Genomic DNA, 10,166 nt, shown 5'->3' on the forward strand with positions numbered 1-10,166 from the left:
AATTGTATTTTAAATTACTGGAGGAAGCAAGTCATCCGCTCAGAAACCGGACGTCTGGCACATGCAAACTCAAACGGCGTTTCAAATCTTCTATACGTTTAGTTTTAATAGGTGCAGCCATAATATCGACCTCTAATTTTAAACAGTAAGTAAAAGCAGATTTAAATTTTATTGCTCTTGGGTTCACGCATCACAACGGAGTGATTTAAACGAGCTCCTTAAAATCTAAGAGGAAAAAAATATATATCCAGAAATTAGAGAGATTAACAAACAATTTAAACAATCAATTTAAAGTGTTCAATATCCCACTGCTAGCACTGAGCTAATCAATTTGAATGATTCGCCAGTTTATTTTCATTATTAACAGCCCCCGTCACTTTGGAAGCTAATTAATTCTAAAAATGATATTTCATCATCAGCGCTGCAGTACGCACGTATCTCGAGGAGGGCTCGGCTCCTCCCATCCACACAGACGCCGCCGACCGCCGGCTCTCTTCCCCCGTCCTACCCCCCCCCCCCTCCCCTGTGCCTCTGCTCCCACCACCCCAAATTGACTGGTCTTGCACAGTTGCAGCTGAACAAGAAAGGAATTGCTAGTGTCAAGACACAGTTTACAAATATGACATCTCCTCTGGCATGGCTGGAAATATGAAATATTGATTTATGTGCAGTAAAAGGTCTTATAAAAATGATCACATACACATGAGGGATTAATGCGCAGAAGATCAATAGAAATTTCATTCTTGACACTAGACTGTCACCTATGGTGAAATGCTAAAATAAAGAAATCAATATTATCTATGAAATGTCAAATTTATTATAATTATGTGGATGAAAGCTGGCCAAGTGGCTCCCAGGGGGCTGAGAGGGATAGGTTACCACTCTGAAGCATCCCTCATGTCCCTCCTTCTCATGCTGCCAATTCTGAGAGCAATATTGGTGTAAAGGGTTTTCACCCGTTATGTATGGTCGTGTTGTAACAAATTCCTCCTGGAATATTTAACTGTGGAGAGACTGACAATGGACAGAGCTGCAGTTCATAGCCTGCAGGTTGTGTAGTTAACAGCTGTTAGCTTTGGCACATATTGCATGACTCTGCCCCCTCGATTGAAGCCCATTTGGCAGCTGCCGCTGACACGAACAAGTCGCAGGCCACCAACGTACGACATCTCAGCATGTGTCCTGGTTTAAAGATGATGGATTCAGTCAGGCTGCATATTGATCCTAATACTGGAACGTACCAGTGGTCACAGTGGTTGGCTTTGCCTGAGAAATGATTCAATAAACGAGGCATTTACACCAAACTATGAAATGATCATATTAACTGATTGATACAAACAATGCGATTTAAACAACGTCACTTTATGCTCACCTATTCTTCAATCCACAAAGTGGAGACACAAAGTTTATGCTTTGAGATTTCTCCTCCTCTCTATCCCCTGACTTTATTTGCTATTGCATTTAAACTAAGACTTATTTGTGTTCGTTCACTTGTTTTCCATGTCTAATTAATATCCTTTGAATGTGTGGGGATCAATTTATTTAATCAATGCTGGGTAGTGCCTCTGGCCTTCTAAAGGTCACGTAGATATGGCATGGGAAATCATCAGAGTCGGATCACAAAGGGGTGAGCAGGTAATTTGAATGTGGCAGGTAAACTTTGCATATATGATCACACGTTTCTGAAAAACTACACAAAATGATTTCCCGTTCTGCCTTTCTTCCACCGGAGGCCCACAGTACACACCAGAGTGTGGCAGCTGTGTAATCCCTTTAACAACCAACGGGGCTATTAAATGAACCGGCGGTGCAGCTGCAAATAGCCAATAAAGCCAGCACAATATCATCCCTATTAAACAGTAATCTCGGCAGGCTTAAGAAGTTGTCTGAAAAATGGGAGGAAAACCATAACAAAATGTAATCAAGTAAAACACGAGGATTTTCCTCCACAAAATAAGCCAAACAATTTTCACAGTGGCTTACATGAAAGGTGCTGAGCAACAGCATTCGTGGCTCAGAACTCCTCAGCCTCTTTAGGTGACCACGGTTCGCCTCCTTATCACAAATACAGAGACGCGCGACGGAAAAACGAGCCTGTCAATCGAAGCAATTTATCTCCACAGATATTAACGGAGAAAGGGGAAACAGGGGAAAATAACAAATTGTGCAGGTACATTTTAAAAGTGGCCAAATCACATTCATAAGATCACAATTTGAGAGATAGAACCCAGTTTATTTTCCCCTGCCTTTCACCAGCTTATGTGCTCTGGCAGATGAAAGCCGAGCGGAGGGCTGCTGTTGATGGAGCCTTTGAGCCCGGCAGAGGAAGGCAACGCAGCCTCTTGAAGGGGTGCCGGGGACAGCGATAACCGGGGGAGGCCGCGGGAGCTCCCTCCACCGCCGGGGGAAGGTGCTCCAACTTATCAGAGTCTGCACGCGGGGAATGATTACCCCTCCGCCGGGCCGATTACTGCCGGCGGTCCAGGTCAAAAGCAGGCCAGGATCAAAGAGAGAACTGAAGCCTCCTATCCTACCACCAATCATCCATTAGCAGTCAGAGCGAGGGGCTTGTCGGTCCCTCCACCCCCCCCTTCACACTTTAGCCTGTCAGTCTGATGCATAAGAAAGCGAGCGACATAATCACAGGCGGGACTGTCACTCGACGATGTCATGCAGGAAAGTGTGGGGCCTGCGGTAATTTATGGATCGGGATATGAGCCCCTCCTTGACTTATTATTTAATAGTTCAAGTTTGTTCAAGAAACTCACAAAGCTCAGCACGATGCTGCTGCACAGTAGCCACGTGACGCTCGTCTCCCGATTCTAATCATGTATGAGCACTCGGGAGACTTTACGCCATACGGTATGCATCATCTGGACTCCGTGAAACACCACTAACTACGTAAACAAACCGCAACATCGTGCGACTGGTCCCAGAGTGAGCGACTTGCATCTACATTTAATGCTTCACTCTGTATGCACCCCCCCCAGCCGCAGCCATGTCACGGGTGGACAATGGGCTGCTGCCGTACAGCTGACCAGACTCACCTCTGCCTATAACAGCACAACCCTTCAGATTAAGGTCAGTGCTTCAGCCAGCTACCTCTCAGTCCTCTCGCTTTCATAGCAGAAAAGGGACCGGGGACAACTCCGAGCCAATTGTTAGTGACACCTCTGATGAACAGAGTGCAAAACCCCCCCTTCCTCCGCGCACAGGTCAGCGCAGCTTGGCAATGCGACAGAGAAATGCCTTGCTCAAGAACAACTCAAGTGCGTGATTTCAGCGGCCAATATACTTGGTAATATGGAGAGCTGGGTCTCAGGGGGAGAGGAAGGAAGCGGAGCGGTCTGTCCCTTAGAGCAGAGCCAGACAGACACTGTGGGTCACGGTGACGGAGACTTGGTGTGTGGATCCACTTTTGTACTCCTCTGACTTCTCATACAGCACCATCATCTGGTCAGAATTTAAATTATTTGTAGGTTAGTTACTGTAGTTACACAAAGATGGTAAACAGATATCAGCATAGAAACCTGTAAGTTGTGGACGTCTATAAATCGTTTTCAGCATTAAGAGAAGACTGAGTGAGTGACAGGACATTTTCTCATGACAACAACGGAGATGACAAACCGCATTCTGATGACTCACAATCCACAGCAGCCTTCACATCAGTGGAGATACTGTAGGCAGTGGCCTCGCCCTTGTGACAATGACTGGACAAAAGTGACTCAAGGTTAAGTCTTTATTCTATTCTTCTACGCTGACGATCAATTCTGTGCGTTGAAAGTATTGATATTTGTGCCGCTGAAGTATCTTTTTATATTTAACACATCTGAAAATAATGAGTGAACTCATTCATCATTCAAATGAGTGCGGGTTGAACACGGTAACACATTTCAGAGGCCTATCCAAACAAAGAGGGAAATCTCAAGACCTGTGCAAACGCTGTTTTCAATGATCCAGAGCATCTTGTCTTGTCCTTTTCACATGCTTCCAATGAATTATGTATCTGCAGTGATTTATGGTGCGCCATGCTCAACCCTCTCCCTCTCCCTCAATGTGGGATCCTACATGGATTTTTCACCCGGAGCCAACAGGGAAAACCAAAATTGCTCAATTTAAGGAAGTAATTAAAACTGTCCGCAATCAATATTTATCTTTAGCAGGACCCTGGTGGGGGTCTAGTGTCTCACCATCCCCCCACCAAGCCCAGTGTCTAGTCCTGTGTCCCCCTGCTCTTATCATTGACATCTGTTCAGCTCCTTCAAATAAGCCAGAGACAGGAGCAAGCTGTTCCAACACTGGACTAAATGGACATGTGCTGTGAATAATCAAATGACCCTAATATGTGAGCCAGCACAAGGCGGCGAGGAGGTTCGGCGAGCCAAGATACCGATCAGCTTGATGGGAGCGCAAAGAGCAGCCACTTGGCCTTCATCCTGTATTTAGTGAAACGATTAAGTGTAATTCTAAAACAACCGATGCATCATTTTCTCACAAACTAACACGTTTGGATATTATGAAACTTTCCAAACTCATGAATAATCAAAAGCTAAGCACTCTCCTCTTTTGATACTCTGCACTCACATAATTAGTTTGACATTATCCTCTCACCTGTGCACAAGTGGAACAAGTGGAGCGATACAGATTCCCAGAGTGATATTTAGATATTAAAGACAAAAATCACCTCTATTTAAAATAGACAAGTGATCTTATGGAAAGGATATATTTAATTGTAATTCATTAAAATTGTAACATAATCTATTTTAAATAAGTGTATTTTGACCTAAAAGCAGGAAATTAATTGTTCTGGACAATTTAAAATCAAATTTAGAAAAAAAAATCAAATTTCATTTTTTAAATCATACTTCGTAGCATTGGTTTCAAACATATTAACAAATCTTAATGAATTTACTCCTTTATGAATACATGAAATATTGATGTAAAATTGTGGGGTTAAAATACCCTAACTAGATAAATATGTCTCTGTATCTACTGAACCAACCTAAACTCCCTATAATACAGGCTAAAATCCACTGCTGTCCAAAGGAAAATGACTCCCATTACCCTAATCATGATGAAAGGGCACGATAGGACAACTTCCATCAAAAGACAGTAACCTTGAGTCCCCAGACTTATACATCACACTTAAATCCAACAGAGTATTTACTTGCGATCAATTTAGTAAGGTGAAACAGTCATGTAAAACAGAATAGCAGTGGCATGACAGTTTGGTTAGACTGTCTCTTCAGAGACCTCTTGCTGCAGGCAGAAATCATGTCTCTGTCATTCTATATCATCAATTTTAATTATCCTCACAAGTGCTCATTCTGCTCCAGGCAGCAGTCGGGAAAAAGGCAGAAACTGGTACAAAATCCTTTCATCTATTTGGGACGTGAAGTGTGAGGTGAGACCTCTGTCTGTCACACAACCCCCCCCCCACACACACACAGCCTCACACCACCTCACCCAAAAAGCACATATGCATGCATGCATGCCCACAGTAGACCATGGGTTTCCACTCGAATGCCAACACATACAGTCAAAGCCTCAAGTGCAGGCTTACAAACAAGCGGTTACTGTGAGATGGTTTATTTAATAAACCTTTTACTGCAGTTTTCCACCCTCCTACTGTAGCTTTTGTGTTGCTGCTGCACCCTGCTAGGGGTCAAGCAATAGGTCGGTATAGCGAAGGTCACGCACCTCCTTACAGCACCAATCTCCTGCTGTAACTGAACACCACAAACAGTAGTGACTACGACACCGGGTCCTCCTGTCCTCAATACCTTGGCGGGGGTCTTACTGGCTGCTGCCGCCCAGCTGAGCGAGACCACCTAGAACGTACCCACACGTCAGCATCATGCTGCATGCCACCGCTTCACACTTTCTAACATTTATCAGTCTCACGCTCTGAAAATGAACTAAAAGAAACAAACATTTATGTTTATATAACACTGAGCACACTGTGAACTTAAGTGTAGCTAAGAAGCATTCATAGTCACTTATGTTATAGCTTAAGTTGATGACATAATATTCAACCATTATAGAATAGCTTTGGTACTTGCTGGCAGTTGATGCCATTATTTACCATACAATGTCTGATGCTCAATCAGACCTTCAGTGATTGGAAATCTCTAGCACATAAGTATACAATATGGTTAAATCCAATTGAGGCAAATTGCATGCATTTTTAGTGATCATTAAGTTATTAGCATCACTAGAGGGGGCAGAAAAACACTCAAAGAAATCTCTCTGCTAATTGCAATCAATTCCTTCTTTTCACAAAACTTCTGATGCCTCCTGGTTCTCTGCTCTTCGTGGATTCACAGGGTTGTAGAGATCTCACGCAAACACCAGCAGTCGTGGTTGTGGCCACCGTGCATCTGTTGAGAAGACGTCTGAGAATGCAAGATCGTAGCTCCACGCGGGAGCTGCTCAGGTTCGGCGCGGAGCCTCAGCCGTAAAGTCCAGGCAGGAATGAGCTATAATGGTATAATTAATTGAAAGCGGGTTGGCTGTGATTGGCAACCGCTGAAAAGTGAGGCAGGGAGAATGACGAACTGATAATGAGTTCTGACATCCCTGAAATTTCCCTCTTGCTCCTGGGTGAAATAGAAAGATACCACCCCCTCCATAAAAAGAACGGATGAAAGAAATAAGTTAGAGGAAATCATTGGCCAGCTTTTATGGTTCACTCTGTCAGCTGAGTGTCAGGGATTTGCTGTCATAAAGATAGTGAAAGCTCAAGAGCTGGTGCTTACCAAGAATTAATCAGTTTAGGTTTTGGGCCTGAACATAAAATGTCACACATTGCCTCTGAACTCTTGTAGGTGATTTCTTTGAGCTGAACAAGACAATAATCCCACTCTCACTTCTACTGAAGGTCAAAGTTGGTCAGTGAGCCAAAAAATACCATATCAGGGCTTCCTTCCTCTTCCATTCCTGCGAGTATAAATTACGGAATTAGTGTATTGATTGCCGCCTATGACTTCAAGCAATCACTTTTACAGCTATGACAAGATTGTTTTATCCTACTTTTCCAGTATTATTATATGTTGTGCTTGAGTTATTCTACCAGGATGGGAAGTGACAGCTTGAATTTATTCAATAGAGTGGAGCAGTTAGGAAAGCTAGTGAGGCACAAAACAGAAGACATGGCATGAGGGAGAGACGGCGTTGCTGCGTGCGAGCCTGCCAGCCCAAATAAAGAAAGATATCTGCCCAAACAGGACGCAGATCAATATATTCATACAAACCCAAGCACATCATTTGTTAAATCTTGGGCGATAACCTAACACTGTTGCACATGGGAAACAGCAGGAGTGAGGAAAAAAAGACATCATAAATTACAGATAATAGTGTTGGTGAGGATCTGTAACGTATGAATGAGGAATCCCTCCATTTTCTTGTTTATATGGTAAAATACAACATGTCAAAGTAGACAATTACGGGGATATCACTTCCAAATATTAATCTGCATAGTGATAATTACTGTATAGATATTTTTTGCACTGCCTGCTGATTGCTGCTAATTGGCACTTAAGATGATGATGCACAATAACTGTGGCACCTTTACAGTCAAGTCCAACCTTGATCAGACCCAGAATGTGTAAAACTGTCCCCCATTTACATGCATGTTAGAACATCATCCACTATACGCCTGAATAAATGTTGCATATTAGTATTTTAAAAATAAAATCAGGAAATTAATTAGTTTGTCTGAAAAAGCTTAGTTTAATTCGAGCCTAAGTGTACAAACCCCCTTTAGAGTTCATGATCACAGTAGCAAAAAGATGTCATTTCTAATCAGAGAGTAGAGCTGCGTGAACCTGCTCCTTTGGTTCGGGTTGTAGCAACATCTAGCCTAGCAGCATTTGAGAGCGAGACAATGCGTCAGACGAGCGTCTTCGCTCTGGATTGCATCAACCTGACAGGGCCCAGCACAAGTAATCTGACACATCTTGATCACAGCACAGTCCTGATCTTTGTGTCACGCTGGGGATTAAAACAGAAACACGGGGCTAACAAGGGTCAGATATGAAATTTCAGGGAAGTGACACATGACAGGACAAACAATTAAGTGTCAGTCCGCTGACCTTGGGGCAACAGTTTTACACCGTGACCCCGTGTGCATTAGTCATTTTACCGGCAGGAAGGAGGAAAAAAGGCAGCTTCACCGCTGCTGCTCTTACAACGCCTTGCATGCTATTCATTGCTTAGTGGATATAATTAAAAGTTGTACAGCACTACGGAAAATGGAGAACTTTGTTGTGGTCATTCTAGAAAACACACAGAATACAAATGAAGACATTTCATAAATAAAAAGGTGCTCCTCCAGCTATATGTCCTGATTTTGGTGCCGTGGTTCACCATGTGAGGACGAGGCTATTTTAAAAACTACTTTGTTACTGTGGGAGCCTCTATCAATCTTTGGGTTTTCTGCTGTGGAACCTCTACAACTGCACCTCAGAAATCATGCATGTAATTACTCATGCGGACTGTGAAGAGAGGGAAAGCCGCGTTCTGCTGAGCACTACTTTTAAAAAAAGGAGGCAACCAAACAAGTAATGGCGGCGCTGTAATCAGTCAACCCCAAGCGCTAATTCTTCAGCTGCTGCTGAAGACTGCAGCGTTTTCACATCAGAAGTAGTGGTGTCCTGTTTTACACACATCATTTCTCGTCCTCACACGTCCCTCAATGACCCCAGAGACACAGCAACGTACGTCTACATGGAAATTATGCAGACGAATATTATTGATTCAGATTATGGATCTCTATTAATAGTGAAGTATCAGTTACTGTGCGACTCAAAACCCACTTGTTTTCATTCAACACCTGTTGAACAAATGTTAAAATCTTTACAAATGAAAAACAACAGAATGAAAACTTTTTAAAATGACTGAAGAATGGCTGACTTATAGCGGTGCATAAAAGAATGTCATCTAATTAATCGCTATTAATTAATAATTTATAAATGTGCTTTTAATCATGGTAGACACTGGCCAGCTTGGTCTGGTTTCTGCGTGACAGCTGGTGATGCTTTCCTATGATTCACAGTAATCCACTTTTTATTATGAAGAAAATACTGGTATTTTTCATACAGTGGGGAATCAATAACTATTGTATGTCGTAGGGGACATATGGTCCAAAGTGAATTTGAGAGCCACATTTTAGGAACAAAATGCAGCACAACACACCTACTACCAATAACTAGAGCACTTGTATGTTTAGAAATTTAAGGATATTTATTGAAATTAAATATTGCACCGAGTTCTTTTACTCTGTAGTTAAGTCAAAGTGTAATGGAGATGTCCTATGTGAGACACTCAAAACATCCCAGACAATTAAAAGCACAGTCTACCTCAGCTCAGGACTTTTGTTTTATTTTACAGAGAAACAACTTTGATTAACAAATTAATGAAAGCCAACCACTGCCATTAAGACAACAGTTTCACATTGTGTTACTGTATATCCTCCTGTAGCAGGAAGAGCAGAGAACTGTAAATGATACGGAGTCACAGAGACATCCATTAACACACCAATGATTAAGTGTAAGCACTTTGCCTCATACTGTAGTTTACCTGCGTTGATAATGCACCACTGTTATGTAAATGAACATGACATGACCCAAATCTGTTGTGTGTAAATTAATGTATTTTACCTTTAAGATAAGATGCTGCACATCCACTGAGCTGTTTGCGTAATGTGTTAAGAAGGTAGAGCTGAGATTTAACAGATAAAATGTGGCATAAATTACACCAAGATGAATCTGCTGAGCAATTCTCCCACTAAATGACTTCCATAAAGTGAATTAATATTATTCCATTAGTAATAATAGTGTTTTCAAAGTGTAAAATAAATGTCATTACTCATCTGTGGTCTGTTCAGATGCAGTGGTGCAGTGAGCTTCACCAACTTAAGTTCTTTAATTTAGTGCTGGGTCCATCAACATTTTATTTAAGTTCAAGTAAAGACTCACTTCACTCCAGAGGAGCGCTGTTATTTTCTACAGCAGCTTAAAGGGAATTTATATTAGTTTATTTACAGAAGTCTCTTGGAGGAAACAGTATCCTGGTGCTGGTTTGCTTTCAGTGACATCACGGCTGCACTGCATGGAGGTAAATTGGAGAGTTCTGGTACAGCTTCACTTCTAATCTACAGGGCAAAA

Source organism: Betta splendens, chromosome 21, assembly GCF_900634795.4.
Source record: "Betta splendens chromosome 21, fBetSpl5.4, whole genome shotgun sequence".
NCBI lineage: Eukaryota > Metazoa > Chordata > Actinopteri > Anabantiformes > Osphronemidae > Betta > Betta splendens.